Source organism: Pongo pygmaeus, chromosome 14 (assembly GCF_028885625.2).
Source record: "Pongo pygmaeus isolate AG05252 chromosome 14, NHGRI_mPonPyg2-v2.0_pri, whole genome shotgun sequence".
Classification (NCBI taxonomy): domain Eukaryota; kingdom Metazoa; phylum Chordata; class Mammalia; order Primates; family Hominidae; genus Pongo; species Pongo pygmaeus.
The window spans coordinates 62,565,979-62,588,218 of NC_072387.2; positions in this window are offsets into that span (position 1 = coordinate 62,565,979).

Genomic DNA, 22,240 nt, shown 5'->3' on the forward strand with positions numbered 1-22,240 from the left:
CACCCCCGTGATTCAATCACCTCCCACTAGGCCCCACCTCCAACATTGGGGATTACATTTTCACATGAGATTTGGGCAGGGACACAGATCCAAACTATAACAGTTTTGATTTGCATTTTCCTGACAATTAGTAATGTTGAGCAATTTGTCATGAACACATTGGCCACTAGTATGTCTTCTTTTGAAAGATGTCTCTTTGGCTCATTTGCCCATTTTTAGTCAGATTATTTTGTTTGCTGTTCATTTGTTTGTTTCCTAAGTTGTTTGAGTCCCTCATATCTTCTGGATAATAATCTCTTCTCAGATGAGTAGCTTGCAAATATTTTCTCCCATTCTGCAGATTGCCTTTACACTTTGTCAATTGTTTCCTTTGCTGTGAAGAAAGTTTTTGGCTTCGTGTAATTCCATTTTTCTATTTTTGCATTTGTTGCTTATGCTTCTGAGATTTTCTCCATAAAATATTTGCCAAGACCAATGTCCTAAAGTGTTTCTCCAATTTTTTATTCTAGTAGTTTCAGAATTCCAGGTCTTAGATTAAATCTTTAATCCATTTTGAGTTGATTTTTTTCTGTGGTGAGAGAGGGGTCTAGTTTTATTCTTCTGCATATAGACATCCAGTTTTCCCAGCCCAGTTTATTGAAGAAATTTTCCTTTCCCTAATATATGTTCTTGGTACCTTTCTCAAAAACGAGTTTACTGTAAAGGCATGTATTGATTTCCAGGTTCTCTTCTCTTACATTGGTCAAAGTGTTTGTTTTTATACCAGTACCAAACTGTTTTGGTTACTACAACTTTATAGTATAATCTGAAATCTGATAATGTGATGTCTCCAGGTTTGTTCTTTTTTGCTCAGGATTGCTTTGGCTATTCTGGGTGTTTTGTGGTTTTATACACATTTTAGGATTTTTTTTATGTTTCTGTGAAGAATGTCACTGGCATTTTCATAGGGATTGCGTTAAAGCTGTAGATTTCTTTGGTAACGCAGTCATTTTCAGAATATTAATTATTTTAATCCATAAACATGATACATATTGCCATTTTTGTGTCCTTTCAAATTTTTATCAGTATTTTACAGTTTCCCTTATAGAAATTGTTCACCTTCTAGGTTAAATTTATTCTCAGGTATTTTTTTGTAGCACTTGTAAATAGGATTGCTTTTTTTATTTATTTTATCCATTAATTCTTTGTTGTATAGAAGCACTACTGATTTTTTATGTTGATTTTGTATCTGGAAACTTTAATGAATTTGTTTATCAATAGTAAATATTTTTTAGTAGAGTTTTTTCTACATGTATATGATTGTATCATCTGCAGAGATGACTTATTCAGCCAATCATAGAAAGATAAATATTACACTTTCTCACTCAAATGTGGAAGCTAAAAATGTTGACAGATATCATGAAAGTAGAGAGTAAAATAGTGATTAATAAAGGCTAGGAAGGGCAGGGGGAAGAGGGAAAGAGTCAAAGTTGGTTAATGGAAACAAAAGCACAGCTACATAGGAGAAATAAATTCTATTGTTCTATAGCACTATAGCATGAATACAATAAACAACGATTTATTTTGTATTTTTAAATGCTAGAAGAGTGAATTTTGAATGTTCTCAGCACCAAGAAATGATGAATGTTTGAGGTGATGGATATTCTAATTACCCTGATTTTATCATTACACATTGTATTGATGTATTGAAATATCACATTGCACCACATGTATATGTACAGTTATTATATGTGAATTAAAAGAATAAAAATAAAATAATTGACACTAATTTTTACAACTAGAGCTTGATAGAATTTTTATAAAAATTGTGTTCAATCTGTAGATCATTTTGGGAAGTACTGCCATTTTAACAATATCATGTTCTCATTTATGAGTGAGAGACATTGCATCATTTATGTAGATACTTTATATTTTCTTTCAATAATGTTTTGTATTTTTCAGTATATAGGTTTTTTTCTTTTGTTACATTTAAACCTAAGTAATTAGTTATTCCTTCTGTTAAAAATTTTCTTTTAATTTTATGTTCAGATTGTTAAACCAACTTTGTATTCCAGGAATAAATCCCTCTTGATCATGGTATATGATATGGTTTGGCTGTGTCCTCACCCAAATCTTATCTTCAGTTGTAACTCCCACAATTCCCACGTGTCATGGGAGGGACCCAGTGGGAGGTAATTGAATCATGGGGGCAGGTCTTTCTCGTGCTGTTCTCACAATAGTGATTAAGTCGCATGAGACCTTATGGTTTGATAAAGAGAAGTTCCCCTGCACAAACCCTCTCTCTTTGCCTGCCACCATCCAAGATGTGACTTCCTTCTTGCTTTCCACCATGGTTGTGAGGCTTCCCCATCCATGTGGAACTGTAAGCCTAATAAACCTCTTTTTCTTCCCAGTCTCAGGTATGTCTTTATCAGCAGTGTGAAAATGAACTAATACAGTAAATTGGTACCAGTAGAGTGAGGCACTGCTTAAAAGATACTTGAAAATGTGGAAGTGACTTTGGAACTGGGTAACAGGCAGAGGTTTGAACAGTTTGGCGGACTCAGAAGACAGGAAAATGTGGGAAAGTTTGGAACTCCCTACAGACTTGTTGAATGGCTTTCCTCAAAATGCTGATAGCAATATGGACAATAAAGTCTGTGTTGAGATGTCTCAGATAGAGATTAAGAACTTGTTGGGAACTGGAGTAAAGATGACTCTTGTTATGTTTTAGTAAACAGACTGGTAGCATTTTGCCCCTGCCCTAGAGATCTGTGGAACTTTTAACTTGAGAGAGATGATTTAGGGTATCTGGAGAATAAAAATTCTAAGCAGCAAAGCATTTAAGAGGCAACTTGGGTGCTGTTAAAGGCATTCAGTTTTATAAGGGAAGCAGATCACAAAAGTTTGGAAACTTTGCAGCCTGGCAATGCAATAGAAAAGAAAATCTCATTTTCTGAGGTGAAATTAAAGCTGGCTGCAGAAATTTGCATGTTACAAGGAGCCGAATATTAATCCCCAAAACAATGGGGAAAATGCCTCCAGGACATTTCAGAGGTCTTCACAGCAGGTGCTCCCATCACAGGCCTGGAGGCCCAGGAGGAAAAAGTGGTTTCACGGTCCAGACCTAGGGTCCCCATGCTATGTGCAGCCTATGGACGTGGTGCCCTATGTCCCAGCTGCTCCAGCCATGGCTGAAAGGAGCCAACATACAGCTTGGGCTGTGGCTTCAGAGGGTAGAAGCCCAAACCTTGCCAGATTCCATGTTTTATTGAGCCTGAAGGTGTGCAGAAGTCAAGAATTGAGGTTTGGGAACCTCTGTCTAGATTTCAGAAGCTGTATGGAAATGCCTGGATACCCAGGCAGTTTGCTGCAGGGGCGGGGCCCTCATGGAGAACCTCTGCTAGGGCAGTGCAGAAGCAAGATGTGGGGTTGAAGTCCCCACACAGAGTCCCTACTGGGGCACCACCTAGTGGGTTGTGAGAAGCGGGCCACAGTCCTCCAGACCCCAGAATGGTAGATACACCAACAGCCTGCACCATCCACCTGGAAAAGCCAGTCCATGAAAGCAGCTGGGGGGAGGCTGTACCTTGCAAAGCCACAGGATCAGAGCTGCCCAAGACCGTGGGAACTCACCTCTTGCATCAGCATGACCTAGATGTGAGACAGGGAGTCAAAGGAGATCATTTGGGAATTTTAAGATTTGACTGCCTTGCTGGATTTTGGACTTGTAATGGGTCTGTATCCCCTCTGTTTTGGCCAATTTCTCCCATTTGGAACTGCTGTATTTACCCAATGCCTATACCACCCTGTATCTAGGAAGTAACTAGCTTGCTTTTGATTTTACAAGCTCATAGGCAGAAGGGACTTGCCTTGTCTCAGATGAGACTTTGGACTGTGGACTTTTAAGTTAATGCTGAAATGAGTTAAGACTTTGGGGGTCTGTTGGGAAGGCATGATTTGTTTTGAAATGTAAGGATATGAGATTTGGGAGGGGCCAGGGGCAAAATGATATGGTTTGGCTCTGTGTCTCCTCCCAAATGTCATGTTGAATGGTAACTCTCACAATTCCCATGTGTCATGGGAGGCACCTAGTGGGAGGTAACTGAATCATGAGAGCAGGTCTTTCTCATGCTGTTCTCATGATAGTGAATAAGACTCATGAGATCTGATGGTTTTATTTTAAAAAGTTGCCCTGTACAAGCTCTCTCTCTTTGCCTGCCACCATCCATTTAAGATGTGACTTGCTCCTCCTTGCCTTCCGCCATGATTGTGAAGCCTCCCCATCCATGTAGAATTCTAAGTCTATTACCCTCTTTTTCTTCCCAGTCTCAGGTATGTCTTTATCAGCAGTGTGAAAATTGTGTAATACAGTGTATAATCTTTTTCTATGCTGTTGCATTGATTTAATATTTACTTAAGAATTATAGTGTCTATGTTCATGAAGGATATCGGTTTCTTCTCTATTTATCTTTAGCTCTGCTATCACAGTGTTTTAGTTTGCTACTGTTGCCATAACAAGTGACTACAAATTTGGTGACTTGATACAACACAAATTTATTATCCCAGTTCCATGCATCAAGGGGACAGTTAGCTAAATCCTCTGTTGAGATCTCACAAGCTGAAATCAAGATGTCTGCTGATGCCGAGGTACTCATTTGAAACCTGGGTCCACTTCTCAGCTCTCAGGTTATTGGCAAACTTTACTTCCTTGCTGTTATACTACTGAGCTCCCCATTTTCTTGCTGGCTTTTAGCTGAGGGTAACTTTGAACATCTAAATGGCTGTTTCTTTTCATCTGCAGTTAACAACATAGTTGTTTACATTCTTCCTCAAGGCCAATAGAAGCCATCTCTTGAATTCTTATGGTAGGAGTTGCAGATATTGTTATTTTGAAAAAGTTTGTGTGATTAGATTCAGCCTACCTGGATATTTTTCTTTTTGTCTTTCTTTTGACAAGTAAACATTTTAAATTTTCATGATGTCAAATTTATGATTTTTAATAGATATTGCTTTTAGAATCATAGATTTAAAATATTTCCCTAATTCAATGTCACAAAGATTTTCTTCTATGATTTCTTTTGGGAGTTTTCTGAGTATTTTAAGGTTAACTGATTTGGACCATAAATTACATTTGTAAAATCCCTTTGTAGAAATACCTAAATTATAAATGGAACTAACACATTAGTGAATTTGTGGGGAGGGACTATCTTTAGAATATGGTTTATCACACAGAGTAAGAATGGTTTCATAACATGATTTAGAAAGTATTCCTACTCCTATATTTTCTAAAATATTTTATGTAAGCTTGGCATTATTTTTTCTTTAAATATTTGATACAATATGCTAGTGAAGTCATCTGGGCTGGGATTTTCTTTTTGGCAAATGTAAAAATTACCAGTTCTAGTGGGGAAGTAGAGCAAGATGCCTGAATAGAATCCTCCAGTGATTGTCCCCCAACCATAGGCACACCAAATTAACCCACCGTACATGCAAGAAAGCACCTTCATAAGAACCAAAAAGTCCAATGAGTAATCACAGTACCCGATTTGAACATAGTATCAAGAAAGAAGGCACTGAAGAGAGTGGGAGAGACAGTCTTGCATTGGCTACCACCACTCCCTTAATTCCAGGTAGCACTGTATAGAGACAGAATCTGTGTGCCTTGGGGAGAGAAAGAAATGTGAATATGGGATTCTGAATTAGAATTCAGTGCTGCCCTTTCACAGCAGAACACAACATAGGGAAGAATTCTACTGATATGCACAGAGAGAGCATTTAGATAAAGCCCTGGGTCAGAGGAAAATTCATTGCCCCAGTGGGAGGAACCTGAGTCCTAGCTGGCTTCACCACTGGCTAAGTTGCCTGAGGCCCAGAATACATTTGAGTGGCAGTCAGACCATAGTAACTGCAGTCCTTAGGCAAGCCCTGGTATTGTGCAGGACTCAAAAGCAGTGCACTTGGGGTGCACACAACCCAGTGCAACATCAGCTATGGTGGCCAAAAAAGTGCCTATGTCACACTTCTCCCAATTCCAAGCAGTGCAACTCCAGGAGAGACTCCTGCTTGCGGGAAGGAGAGGGAAGTGTACAAAACACTTTGTTCTTCAACTTGGATATCAGCTCAGCCACAGTAAAATAAACCACCTATCAGAATCCTTAAGTTCCAATTTCTAGGCTTTTGCTTCTCGGGATGGCATTTCTAGACCCAACCTAGGCTAGATGGGAATTTGTAGCCCTAATGGGACAGATCCAGTTGTGGCAGAATTTGCCACCTACTGATTAAAGGACTCTTGGGCCTTGAATAAATGTCACTGGCAGCCTGGCAGTACTGGCTACAGATCTTGGGTAATCCATAGGATTATGCTGGTCTGTAAGGCTTCGAGAGCAACCTTGTACAGTGTCAGCTGTGGTGGCTACATGAGTGCTCACATAACATGTACTCAAACTTCAAGAAGCCTAGCATGGAGAGAGACTACTTTTGATTGGAAAAAAAGAGGGAAGAGAGCAACAGACTTTGCCTGATTGCCCAGAAAATTTTCCTTTATCTTACCCAAGTCTACCAAGGGTATATATCTAGGAGTCTGAAAGATTCACAGCATTCCTTTTTCTAGTCTTAAACAGTGTCAGTGATGGTATGCTTAGGTCACGAAATTCCATCCTCTTTGAATTCACGGAAAGGCCTCTCAAGAAGTACAGGTACCAACAAGGCCAGACTGCAAAGATTGTAATAAATGCTTAACCCTTTAACGCCTAGACATTGACAAACATCTACCAGCACCAAGAACACCCAGGAAAACATGAAATCAGTCAAAATAAGGAACCGGTGACCAATCCTGGAGTGACAAAGATATGTGACCTTTCAGACAGGAAATTCAAAATAGCTATCTTAAGGAAACTGAATGAATTACAAGGTAACATGGAAAAGGAATTTGAAATTCTACCAGAGAAATTCAACAAAGAAATATAAATAATAACTGGTCACTACCATTCAACAAGTCTCCAGGAAGTTTCAAACTTTCCATATCTTTGCCTTTTTATGAGCCCTACAAACTGTTGCAACCTCTGCCTGTTACCCAGTTTCAAAGTCACTTCCACATTTTCAGGTATTTTTACAGCAATGCCCCACTTTTCTGGTACCAGTTTTCTGTATTAGTCCATTCTCATATTGCTATAAGGAACTACCTGAGACTGGGAATTTTATAAAGAGATTTAATTAGCGCATGGTTCTGCAGACTATATAGGAAGCATGAATAAGGAGGGCTCAGAAAACCTATAATCACGGCAGAAGGCAAAGGGGAAGCAAGAACATCTTACACGGTGGGAGCAGGAGGAAGACAGAATGAAGGAGGAAGTGCTACACACTTTTAAACAACCAGATCTTGTGAGAACTCTATCATGACAAAGCAGTAGAGGGATGGTACTAAACATTAGTATCCAACCCCATGATTGAATCACTTCCTACCAGGCCCCATCTCAACACTTGGTATCACATTCACCATGAGATTTTCATATGGACACAGAGTCAAATCTTATCACCCACATTCACCACTTTTTTCAACATAGAACTGGAAGTCCTAGCCAGAGAAATTGCACCAGAGAAAGAAATAAAGAGCATCCATATTGGAAGAAGTCAACTTATTCATGTACACAGACAATATAATCTTCTATTTAAAAAACCCTAAAGGCTCCACCAAAAAAAAATTTATAGAACTAATGAACAAATTCAGTAAAGTTTCAAGACACACAGTCAACTTATAAAACTCAATAGCATTTCTGTAGAAAGCAGTGAATACTCTGAAAAAGAAAACAAGAAAGCAATCTCATATACAATAGCTGCAAATAAAATACTTAGGAATAAACTTAAACAAAGGAGTAAAAGATATCTACAATGAAAACCATAAAACATTAATAAAAGAAACTGAAGAGGATTCAAGAAAATGAATATTCCATGTTCATAGACTGAAAGAATTAATATTGTTAAAATGTCTATTCTACACAAGCAATCTACAAATTTGATGTGATTTCTATCAAAATGCCAATGACATTCTTCACAGAAACAGAAAAAAAATCCTAAAATGTATATGGAAGTGAAAAACACCCAGAATAGCCAAAGCAATCCTGAACAAAAAAGAAGAAAGCAAGACACATTACATTGCTCAATTTCAAATTATAGTATAAAGCTATAGTAACTAAAAAAGTATGCTATTGGCATAAAATCTGACATAAAGATTTTTTTTCCTCCAACATGACAGATGGAAGGCACTGTTAGGGTGCCTTTCCCACTTGGAAGGGCAGAATAGTGTATATAGATTCACACCGTGAACCTTGTTCCAAGAAAAAAATGCAGAAACTTAACAGGAACCAAAAGAATCCAGACCCTTTCAAAGAAGTGACAGGCAGCAGACTATTCTGTGAGACAGGTGAAAAATTGTTAAGTCCCTAGAGTGTGAGACAGAAAGAGACTGCCTCCAGAATACACATCCCTGCCAGATAATCTAAAACTTCAGGCCACAAGAGAAGGCTTTAATTCTACCCAGAGCTGGAACTGACTTAGCGAGTGGCATGAAATATAAAAGTAGAAGCAATGGCAGGAAGTGTCTTCTAGGCATTGTAAATTTCTAGCACGGACTGATGGAAGCTATTTCTAATTATACCTGAAAGGGGACATGAGGGAAGTCAGTCAACTAGCCCAGAAAGGGGTTGCAAGGTGACAGTTCCCAACCGAATTTTGTGAAATAATCTCGAGTGGGAATGATATTACTTGACCAAGACCCAGGAGGTGAGCAGGAAGTATACTGCAGACACAAGCACAGGAGCTGGGTGCCCAACCTTGTGGGCAGACAGGGAGGGGATGTGACCTAAAAGCTGCAGTTGCTGTCTCTGTGGGGAAGCTGATGGCCTGTGGCAGGTCTGAGTTCTGTGTGCAGGCTGCCTGGATCTTAACCCAGTGATGTAAGTGGAGCACTGCAGGAGAGAGATCTGCCTTGCCAACCACCTGACAGCTGAGTAATACTTACTGCCACCTACTACTTCCCACTCCCTTTGTGAACTCTTCTGTTCAACAGAGGCAGTTATACATCCCTCTGGAACATGACCCCAATTACCTGAGAACCACCCATCAACCCTCACAATGGCTGCAGCTTGCCCCTCTCATGGAAAGTCAGAGTGCAGACCCACCTAACACTGCCCCCACCTGGTTGTGCCCCTCCACCCTCCCTGGTAGTTTAACACAAAGGGCATAAACTTTTGGGAGCTTTATAGCCCCAGTAATCATCTGAGAAAACAGAATACTTCCACTGGGCAAAGTAGGGCAAACTCAAATCCCATTATTACTACTGGTGCTGGTGCTCTTTTACAAGTGTCATGTCCTGGCTGGAGGCCAACTAACACAGTCTATTACACCATCTCTAGTTACAATAAATTGGCACCTAGAAAGGGGAAAAGGCAGGCTATCACCACTGCCTGCAATACCTTGACTAACCAGAGATCCTGAGTCTATCCACATGACAAGTTTGCTACTATCATAACCAGCATTTGGGAAAGTTAGCACACTAAGCCTATCTACCACCAAGGAATCTCACAGAGACTGTCACTCCCCTGGCACCCCCATAAGACCTTGTGGGGATACCCATTGCTGGGAAACATGAAGACAGGTCACGTCAATGGATCTCTTACCAGACTATAAGAGATCCAGCCCAGACTATAGCAGCCCCACTGGAGGGCTAGACCTAGAAGAGGAATAACAACCACTGTAGGCTGGCTCTCAGAAACTCTTACTCCTAGGGGAAGTGGGAGAGCACCATATCAAGGGAACACCCTCATGGGACAAAAGAATCCAGATGGAAGGCCTTGAGTCCCAGATCTTTCTGCTGGTGAGAAGTTTCTTTCAGCAAAGACACAATTAGTGTTGGGTACAACAGGAAAAGTCTGCACCTCTACTCCAACAGTCAGGCCAACTTCATGCACATAATGGGTCTTTGAGAATGAGTTCTTATTCACCCTTTGCCACTGCAGACACAGCTGGGGATACTCCCACTGAAACTCATCATGGATGTAACTATAGGCAGCCGTTCTGGAACAATTCAGGGTGATTGCATCCCCAGAGGAGGAGTACTCCCAGGTTCAGGATTGCATGAGAGACAGAGTCACAGTTTCTCCCTACTAGGAACATCAAAATTTCTACAGATAAAAATAGGTGCCTGTTTGATCTGAATAGCTGGAACACTGGAACAGGAATGAGGATGGGAGGTGCATAGGATTCCTGCTGGCCAAGCAGAGGAGCTGAGGTAGCTCCCTGCCTTCACCTATTGAGAGAACCCGCCCCCAATATTTCAACATAGGTTCTTTCTATTTTCCATAAGTGTCAACTGGCTGAAAAATAAAGAGAGACAGTACAAAAAGAGGAATTTTACAGCTGGGCTGCCGAGGGTGACATCACATATCGGTAGGACTGTGATGTCTGCCTGAGTCTCAGACAAGCAAGTTTTTATTAAGGGTTTCAAAAGGGGAGGGGGTGTAAGAACAGAGTATGTACAAAGATCACATGCTTCAAAGAGCAAAAAGCAGAACCATTAATAAGGGTCTAACAAAGATTATAGGGTGAAGGGCAAAAGCAGAACCACTGATAAGGGTCAAACAAAGATCATAGGGCAAAGGGCAAAAGCAGAACCACTGATAAGGGTCTATGTTCAGTGGTGCATGTATTGTCTTGATAAGCATCTTAAACAACAGAAAACGGGGTTCGAGAGCAGAGAACTGGTCTGACCACAGATTCACCAGGGTGGGGTTTTCCCAACCCTAGTAAGCCTGAGGGTTCTGCAGGAGACCGGGGCTTATCTCTGTCCTTATCTCAAATGCACAAGACAGACATTCCCAGAGTGGCCGTTTATAGACCTCCCCCCAGGAACGCATTCCTTTCCCAGGGTATTCATATTAATATTCCTTCCTAGGAGAAGAATTTAGTGATATCTTTCCTACTTGCAAGTCCATTTATAGGCTCTCTGCAAGAAGAAAAATATGGCTCTTTTTGCCCGACCCTGCAGGGAGTCAGACCTTATGGTTGTCTTCCCTTGTTCCATAAAAATTGCTGTTATTCTGTTCTTTTCTAAGGTGCACTGATTTCATGTTGTTCAAACACATGTTTTACAATTAATTTGTACAGCTAACACAATTATCACAGCGGTCCTGAAGTGATGTACATCCTCAGTTTACGAAGATAACAGGATTAAGAGATTAAATTAAAGACAGGCATAAGAAATTATAAAAGTATTATTTGGGAACTGATAAATGTCCATATTAAGATGAAATCTTCACAATTTATGTTCCTCTGCTGCAGCTCCAGCCAGTCCCTCCGTTCGGAGTACCTGACTTCCCATAACATTCACTCTGATAAAACCTCACTGTATCTAATTGAGAGCTCCCCCAGCCACTTCCATCAAAGCTGGGACCTCTTCCCACCATTGGGTATTGCATCTACTTACCTGCTTTAGCTACAACAAGTTTCTCCCCAGGAATACCTCCACTGGCCTGAAGCCTGAACCGTTAATGCAGTAAATACAATACCAGGGAAAAATTAAATAAATGCAAAAGTGTACACCACAGGGGAATGAAATAAACTTCAAGAGATTCTTGTCATTCCTACCCTATATGAGACAGTGATCTTTCCCACACTCCGAATACATAACTACTACAGGCGGCATTTCAGAAAGCCAGTATAAAAAGACTCTTTATAACCAAGGAGCTCATACAGCATCTTTACCCCTAAATGCACCAAGAACCAAATTAGTCTATAATAAACGATAAACATTAAAATCACATGCTTAAGAGGGAAAAAAAGATATTTAAGAAACCATAGTCAAATAAAAAATCAATTCAAGAACAATTTGAAGAAAGTCTACACAAATGAGAAGAAACAAGAAAAGTAATTCTGGTAATATGACAAAATAGGGTTCTATAACAACCCAGAAGGTTACACTACCTCTGTAGCAATTGGTCCAAACCAAGATGAAATATTTGAAATACCAGAAAATGAATTCAGAAAGCTGATTATTAAGCTACTGAAGGAAATACCAAAGAAAGGTAAAAACAAACATGAAGAAATTTAAAAAACAATGCAGGATATAAATGAAACAATTTTCAGAGAGGTGAACAGCATAAAGAAAACCAATCAGAACTTCTGGAAATGAAAGACATGCATAGGAAAATACAAAATGCAGTAGAAAATTTCAATAATAGACTACAACATGTAGAAGATGAATTTTGGAGCTCAAAGACAAGGCTTTTGAATTAACCAAATCAGACAAAGATAAGGAAAAAAGAATCAAAAGAAATGAACAAAGTCTACAAGAAATATGGAATTAGGTAAAATGGCCAAACCTAAGAATATTTGGAGTTCCTGAGAGAGAAGAAAATGCTAAATGTTTGAAAACTGATATCTGAGAAATTTATAACAAAAAAATTACCACCAAGGCACATAGTTAGCAGGCTATCTAAAGTTGACACAGAAGAAAGAATTATAAAAGATGTGAGACAAAAGCATTAGGTAACCTATAAAGAAAAACCTATCAGACTAACAGCAGACTTCTCAGAAGAATCCTTACAAGCTAGAATGACTTGGGGAACTATGTGTAGCCTCCTTAAACAGAATAATTGTCAGCCACGAATTTTGTATTCAGCAAAACTAAGCTTTATAAATGAAAGAGAGTATTTTTCAGACAAACAAATGACGAGGGAATTTGTCACTATCAAACCAGCACTACAAAAAATGCTAAAAGAGAGTTCTAAATCTTGAAACAAAATCTTGATATTCACCAAAAAAAAAAAAAAAAAAACCTTCTGGAAGCATGAAACTCATAGGGCCTATAAAACAACAATCCTGTTATAAAACCATATAATGTAGGTGACAACTAACTTGGTGACAAATATTGTAGATCCCAGATTTATAACACAATTACTACTAGACCTAAGATCTGAGATAGCAACACAATAGTAGTGGGAGAACTTCAATACTCCACTGACAGCACTAGATAGATCATTAAGATAGAAATTCAACAGAGGAAAAATGGACTTAAGCTATACTTTAAAACAAATGGACTTAACTGATATTTACGGAAAATTATTTCCAACAACTGCAGAATATACATTCTCCTCATTGGCACATGGAACATTTTCCAAGATAGGCCATATGATAGACCATAAAACAAGTCTCAATAAATTTTAAAAAATTGAAATTATATCAGGTATATTCTTAGGCAACAGTGAAATAAAACTGGACATCAACTCCAAAAGTAACCCTCAAAACTATACAATTACAAGGAAATTAAATAATCTGCTCTTAAATGATTTTTTAGTTAACAATGAAATCAAGATGGAAATTTGAAAATTCTTTGAAGTGAATGATAATAGTGACGCAACTTATTAAAACCTCTGGGATACAGCAAAAGCAGTGTTAAGAGAAAAGCTCATAATGTTAAATGTCTACATTAAAAAATCTGAAAGAGCACAAGTGACAACCTAATGTCACACCTAAGGAAGTAGAGAAACAGGATCAAACTAATCCCAAAGCCAGCAGAAGAAAGGAAATAATAAAAATCAGAGCAGAACTAAATGAAATTGAAACAAAAAAAAACAAAAGGTGAATGAAGCAAAAAGCTGGTTCTTTGAAAAGATAAACAAAATTGATACACCATTAACAAGATTAACCAAAAAAAGAAGAGAGAAGATCCAAAAATGAAACTGGAGATATTTCAACTGATACCACAGAAATGTAAATGATCATTCAAGATTTCTATGAACATCTTTACATGCACAAACTAGAAAATCTAGAGAAAAAAGACAAAATAATAAATTCCTGGAAGCATATAACACTATAGATTAGATCAGGAAGCAGTAAAAACCCTAAGCAGACCAATAACAAGCAGCAAGACTGAAATCAGTAATAAAAAAAAATTGCCAACACAAAAGTTCAATACCAGATGGATTCGTAGATGAATTCTACAAGACATCCAAAAAAGAATTGGTACCAATCCTACTGAAACTATTCCAAAAGATAAAGAGGAATTTCTCCCTAAATCATTCTATGAAGTGAGTATCACCCTAATACCAAAACCAGGAAAGGACATAACAAAAAAAAAAAAAAAGAAAACTACAGACCAACATCTCTGATAAACCTAGATAGAAAAATCCTCAACAAAATACTAGGTAACTGAATCCAACAGCACATCAAAAAGATAATATATAGTGATCAAGTGGGTTTCATCCCATGATGCAGGGATGGTTTAACATATGCAAGTCAACAAATGTGATAGATCACATAAGCAGAATTAAAAACAAAAACCAGATGATCATCTCAATAGATGCAGAAAAAGCATTTAATAAAATTCAGCAGCACTTTAGGATAAAAACCTTCAACAAACTAGGCATAGAAGGGACTTACCTCAAGATAATAAAAGCCATGTATGACAAACCCACAGCCAACATCATATTAAATTGGGAAAAGTTGAAAACATTCCCCCTGAGAACTGGAGCAAGGTGAAAATGTCCATTCTACCACTGCTATTCAACATAGTACTAAAAGTCCTGGCCAGAGCAATTAGGCAAGAGAAAGATATGAAGGGCATCCACATTGCAAAGGAGGAAGTCAGACTGTTGCTATTAACCAGTGATATGTTTGCACATCTGGAAAACCCTAAAGACTCATCCAAAAAGCTCCTATATCTGATAAACAAATTCAGTAAAGTCCCAGGTTACAAAATCAGGTACACAAATTATTACAATGCGATACACCAACAACAAACTGAGAATCAAATCAAGAACTCAATCACTTTTACAACAGCTGCAAAAATAATAAAATACCTAGGAATATTCTTAACCAAGGAGGTAAAAGATCTCTTTAAAGCAGGCAAGCCATGTGGAAGAATGAAACTAGATGCCCATCTCACTCAAGATCGATAAGAGACTTACATCTAAGACCTGAAACCATAAAAATGCCTGAGGATAACATTGGAAAAACACTTCTAGACAGTGGCCTAGGCAAATAATTCATGACTAAGACCCCAAAAGAAAATGTAAAATTAAATAAATAAATAGGACCTAATTAAACTGTAAAACTTCTGCACAGCAAAGGAAACAATCAGCAGAGTAAACAGAAAACTTAAAGCATGGGAGAAAATATTTACAAACCATGCATCTGACAAAGAATTTAGTATCCAGAATTTACAAGAAACTCAAACAAATTAGCAAAAGAAAAACAAATAATCCCATCAAAAAGAGGACAAAGGACATGAATAGACATTTTTGAAAACAAGATATACAAACAACCAACAAACATGAAAAAATGCTCAACATCGCTAATCATCAAGGAAATGCGAATTAAAACTACTCTTGCCAGAAGGGCCATAATTTAAAAGTCAAAAAACAATAGATGTTGGCGTGGATGTGGTGAAAAGGGAACACTTTTACACTGCTGGTGGGAATGTAAATTAGCACAACCACTATGGAAAACAGTATGCAGTTTCCTTAAAGAACTAAAGGTAGATCTATCATTTGAACCAGCAATCCCACTACTGAATATCTACCCAAAAGAAAATAAGTCATTATATGAAAAAGACACACATACAGCATGTTTATAGCAACACAATTTGTAATTGCAAAAATATGGAACCAACCTAAGTGCCCACTGACCAAAGAGTGAATAAAGAAAATGCAGTATATATACACCATGGAATACTGGTCAGTCATAAAAAGGAATTTAATAATGTCTTTTGCAAAAACTTGAATGGAGCTAGAGGCTATTATTCTAAGTGAAGTAACTCAGTAATGGAAAACCAAATACTATATGTTCTCACTTGTAAGTGGGAGTTAAGCAATGAGGATGCAAAGACATATGGAGTGAGGTAATGAACTTTGGGGACTTAGTGAGGAAGGTTGGAAAGCAGATGAAGGATAAAATACTATACATATTAGGTACAGTGTACACTGCTCGAGTGATGGGTGCATGAATATCTCACAATTCACCATTAGAGAACTCACCCATGTGACCAAAAATCATCTGTATCCCCAAAACTTTTGAAATTAAAAAACGATAATTAAAAACAGACAGACCAATGGAAGAGAATAGAGAACCCAGAAATAAATCAATGCATTTCCAATGAACTCATTTTTAACACAGGTGCCAAGAACATACATTGGGGAAAGAAAAGTCTCTTCAATAAATAGTGCTGGGAGAACTAGATATCCATAGATAGAAGAATGAAACTAGACTCCCCTTACCATATAGCAAAATCAACTTGAAATGGATTAAAGACTTTAATTATAGACCTGAAACTAAGAAACTACTAGAGAAAACATTCAGGAAACACTTCAGGACATTGGTCTGAGCATTTCTTGAATAAGTCATCAAAAACATAGACAGCCAAAGCTAAAATGGACAAATGAGATTATACCAAGCCAAAAAGCTTATCCACAGCAAAAGAAACATCAACAGAATGAACAGGTAACCCACAGAGTGGTAGAAAATATTTGCAAACTACCATTTGACAAGTTATTGAAAGCCAGAATTAAAAAGGAGTTCAATCAACTCAATAGAAAAAAACAACATGATTTAAAAAATGGACAAAATATCTGAAAAGACGTTTCTCAAAACTAAATATACAAATGGCCAACAGGTATATGAAAAAATGCTCAACATCAGTAATCATCAGAAAATGAAAATAAAATCTACAATGAAGTATCATCTCACACCAGTTAAACTGGCTTTTATACAAAAGACAGGCAATAACAAATGCTGGTTAGTATGTGGTCTCATACATTGTTCTGGGGAATATGAATTAATACAGCCCATATGGAGAACCATGTGAAAGTTTCTCAAAAAACTAAAAATAGAACTACGTGATAATCCAGAAATCCCACTACTGGGTACTTACTCAAAAGAAAGACAATCAGTATGTCAAAGAGATATCTGCACTCCCATGTTTATTGCAGCATGATTCACCAAAGCCAAGATATGAAATCAACTTAAGTTCCCATCAATGGATGAATGCAATAAAAAATGTAGTTCATATACAGCATGGAATATTATTCAGCCACAAAAAAGAACAAAATCCTGTCATTTGTAGCAACATGGATGGGACAGGAGGACATCAAATGAACTAAGCAAGGCACAGAAAGGCAAACATTGCATGTTCTAACTAATATGTGAGAGGTTTTATATATATATATATATTTGCTCTTGAATGATTTTGGGGTTAACAATGAAATCAGGATGGAAATTTGAAAATTCTTTGAAGTGAATGATAATAGTGCCACAACTTATTAAAATCTCTGGGATACAGCAAAAGCAATGTTAAGAGAAAAGTTCATAGTGTTAAGCGTCTACATCAAAAAATTTGAAAGAGCACAAATGACAACCTAATGTCACACCTCAAGGAACAGAACTTTCTCAAAACATTCCCATTTCTCAAAACACTTACATTGCCAAAAATGATGGTTTTCAGAGGTTGGAAAAGGTTGTGAGGAGAGAAGACTAAAAGAGGGTTGTTAATGGACCAAAATACAGTTAGAATAAATAAGATCGAGTTTTTGGTAGCACCATGGGGCAACTATAGTTAATAATTTATTATATATTTCAAAATAACTAAAAGAGTGAAAATGGAATGTTCGTAACACACAAAAAAGTGATAAATGCTTGAGGTCATGGATACCCCAATTACCCTGATTTAATTATTACCCATTGTATGCTTGTATCAAAATATCACATGTGCCCCCAAAATATGTAAAATTATGTACCCATAATAATGAAAAATCAGTAAAATAAGATAAAATAGAATTACCACCTTTATGGCTTTATTTGTTATAGGCCTATTTAAATTTCCTAAAATTAGTTTTGAAAGTTAATGTCTTTTTCAAAAATTTTATCTAAGTTGTCTAATTTGTTGCCAAAATATTGTTCATAATATTGCCTTCTTAATTTCTTTAATATTGGCAGTGATATCCTCTCTTTATTTACTGGTTTTGGAAATCTTTGTCCTATTTATTTTTATCAATTTTTTTCTCAAAAAAACAAAACTTCTGATTTTATCAATTTCTCTCTCTCTGTCTCTTAAAATGTTTTCTGTTATTGATCTTCACCAATTTTAATGTTTTCCTTCTCTTGCTTGCTTTGGGTTTCCTTTGCTCTTATCTTTCTAGTTTCTTAAGATGACAACTTAGTTATTGATTTGAGGACTTTCTTCTTTTCTATATAGTTGTTTAATGCTTCGAATTTCCATTTTAACTTATGTTTTAGCTGTATCCTGTGAGACATATTGTATTTTCATTAAATTTTAAAAATTTTATGGGTTATCCTTCAGAATATTTCATGTGTGCTTGTAAATAATGTGTATTCAATAATCAGTGGGTGAAATGTTCTATATATGTTACCTAGATCAACTGAAAAAATCTGGCCAGGCATGATAGCTCATGCCTGTAATCCCAGCACTCATTGTGAGGACGAGGCAAGCAGATCCCTTGAGGCCAAGAGTTTGAGACCAGCCTGGTCAACATGGCAAAACCACATCTCTACCAAAAATGCAAAAATTAGCTGGCATGGTGGTGGGAACCTGTAATCACAGCTACTTGGGAGGCTGAGGCAGGAGAATCACTTGATTCTGGGAGGAGGAGGCTGCAGTGAGCCGAGATTGTGCCACTGTACTCCAGCCTGTGTAACAGCGAGACTCTGTCTCAAAGCAAAGAAGGAAAGAAAGAAAGAAAAAGAAAGAAAGAAAGAAAAGAAAGAAACTCTATATCCTTGCTGATTTACTGTTTTGTTACTCTCTCAATTACTGAGAAGGTAATAATGAAATCTGCAAATGTAATTGGTGATTTCCTATTTCTCCATTCAATTCTGTTAATTTTTTCCTCAGGTACTTGCTATTTTCTTATTAGGTGTGTATATATTTATAAGTGTTAGTTCTTCAAACTTTCCTGTGTTCTTCAGATTAGATAATTTCTGTTGATCTATCTTCACGTTCAATTATCTTTCTTCTGCCTGTTTTATTATCTGCTAAGCTCTTCTAGTATATTTTCCGTTTTGATAATTGTTATTTTCAACTCTAGATATTCTATTTTCTTTCCTTTTATAGTCTCTATTTCCTTACTGAAATTCTATATTTGTCTTGTTATTGTAATTATTTTTCAATACTTAAAACATATTTTTCAATAGTTAAAACATTTTCTTTTGTTCTTTGAACATATTTATTATAACTGCTTTGAAAGCATTTTCTATTAAATCCAACATCTGATCACACTGAGAGTTCATTTCTATTTACTACTTTTGTGTTCTGAGGATGAGTTATTTTTTTTAATGTTTTTCACTCATAACTTTTTGAGAAGTATATCCTTAGATATTATGTTGTATAATCTCCAGATTCTCCCTTTTTTTCTGAAATTTTAAAAGTTGGCTGTATTTAATCTGCAAATTATTTGTCCTGAGAGGTACAACCACTGATGTCTCCGCTCAGTTTTTGTCTCATTTTTATTTTTAATTCTAAATTCCTAGGGGTTGCTCCTGTGTCTGCATAGCCTAGTAGTTAACCAGTGATTAGACAGAGCAATATCTTCAAGCTTATAAGACTTCTACCTTACGGGTGTAGATTAATGTGCGGGTTGAGACATTCATTTCATGTTCAAGCAATTTAATTATCTGCCTCAGGTTTTACTTTGTACTGGAGCTCTTCCGGGTGTTACCAGCACATGCCTGTAGTTTCCTGGTCATTCAGATATATATGGAGAGCTTATCTATTCCCTCTATAGATTTCTGATTAACTATATGATATCTTTTTAAAATTTCTGGATTCTCTACCACTCACCTCAACCAGAAACCCTATGTGCTTCCTATGAATTTTGCTGCTTATACTAACAATGCTGCTGGGTGTGGATTTTTGTTTTCTGTTCCAAGTCAATTCATCCTCCTCTGACAGCAATGCTGCTGGTTTAGAGTCAGCGTCATTCTTAAAAATCTGCTGTGCCATTATGGAGAAACAAAACTAGAAAGTTGTTAAAGGCTATAAAGACAGATTTTATTCACCTTCTACTGTAGTAGCAGACAGAGACTTCAGTGTAAAACTAGGCTCGATTTTTCTAAAACAAAAGATGAGAGAACTTTTAAATACTGAGATGTGGTAACGAAAAGAGAGGGAAGGATGTGAAGAGGGCAAAGGGATCCATGTGATTAGGCCATTTGGGTTTGTTAATTGGTGCTTTATCTGGAAAAGAGGGAAGCTTCTCCTATGGTTATAAAAGAGCCAGTTGTGCAAGTTGGAGAAAAGCACTCAACACAGTAGGGCCTTTACCTTTCCACGGGGATGGGAAGGTTAGAAGGCAAGAGCCATCTTCCTGGATGTTTCTATTTCAAAGGGTGGGCTCCAAGGTCCTTGAAGAGACATTTTTGAGTGGTATAACTCCCTTCTTTTCCAAGGGGAAAGATAGATTAAAACCAATATGTTCAAGTTTTCCAAGGGGAAGAGAAAGGAGTTATAATTGCAAGCTTTTTCAGGTAGGCGTTTCAAAGCGGGTGGGGATATCTTAGGGACACAGCTCACTGTTTCAGGAAGCCCATGCTAGAGTTTGGTCAAGGTTCTTAGTGTAGAGGTTTGGACAGAATCATTTTGTGCTGAGAAGTTTTGCAGATGTCCCCTGAGGTAGGTATAGAGGGATGGGAGCAGCTTCACACAAAAAGATGCAGAATCTAACCATTCCTATCTGAAATTCTAGCAGCTTTTTGTGTGCTAATACTACTCAATTTATCATCTGAATTTTTTTCAATTTCCAGGGCCCCAAAATGGCTGTTTTTGACAATTCGTTGAGTTTTACACTCATTTTGGGGGGATAGAATTTGCTAGCCTTTCCATTCTATCAGATCCAAAAGTCATACCTTAATTGCTTTGAATCTTGAATTAAAAATTTGAATAGAAAAATAATGCAATGAAGTATCAATCTGATGTACTAGAAAGACCAATGGGTTAAAACTCAGACCAATCTTACATGTATTATGTTATTCATACATTTTTAGCCTCAAGTAAATGGCAAGCTATTTAAGGGCTCTGTTTCTTTGTGCAAATAATGACATTATAGATACCTAAGATGTTAGTTGAAAAATTAAGTATGAATTTGAGAATGAAATTATCTGAAGTTTCAATTGTACTGACAATCTATAAAGCATCTTACAAATTTGAACATATTGGTTTTAACCTATTTTAAGTAAGTAAATTCTGGAAATTAATTTATACATACGCATTTTACATTGTTTACCTTGAAGTTATTCACTCAATTTTAATTCCACCATTGACCACATTTTATAGAATTTTAAAGTTTTGAGACAATAAATAAATAATTAGGTTTCTTTCTTCTTTTATTATTTACATATTATGAATTATTTGCTATTTGTCTTCCTTTTTCAGCCTAAATAGCCTTATTAGACATTGGCCTCCCTCTCCATCTGGGAAATAAAAACAAATATGCTTCACTATAGTGGAATGCTTTATGTCACCCCTGGAAGAAAAATAAAGCTTAAGGGAAACTTTCACTCAAGTCCTATAGCAACTAAAGAGCTATGGCTGAATATAAATTATTGGAAATTTTCTTCAAATATTTTCTACCTGCCACACTCTGATTTTGTAAAAATAACCATTTTGTTATTTGTGTCTTAATTCTTTTTCTAAACAATGAGATTAATGACTGTGTTCATTTTGGTAATTTTTAAAATTTAGAGGAAAATTAGTGACATAAACAAGAGTCATTAAACTCTATTTACTTTAGGGGAACACAAATACATATTCTTATTTCTATTAAAACACCATTATGGACTATATATTAATATATAAAGCTGATGATTAAAAAATAAATTAGAAATCTGACAACCACATTTGCACATCTGCAATGTATTTAATGTAATCCAGATTGAGAGGAATACAAGAAAACTTTGACAGATATTTTATAAAACTTTTTAACACACTGCTTCCCCAGTGAATTAAGGGTAAAAAGGATCAGTTGTTGTGAGTGCTTCTCCCAGATCTTCTGAAGGCTGGTGGCTTCGATGTCATACTTTTTAAAGATGACAACATGGCAAAACCTGAGCAGGAGTATCAGAAAGTAGTGTGAATTTGTAGTGCATTATAAACACAGTACTTAACACTAGAAAGATAAAATTAACATTTATTGTCATCTCTTCATAATATTTCTCTCCTTATTTCTGAAGTATCTATTCTTAACTTCTGGTCTCAGGG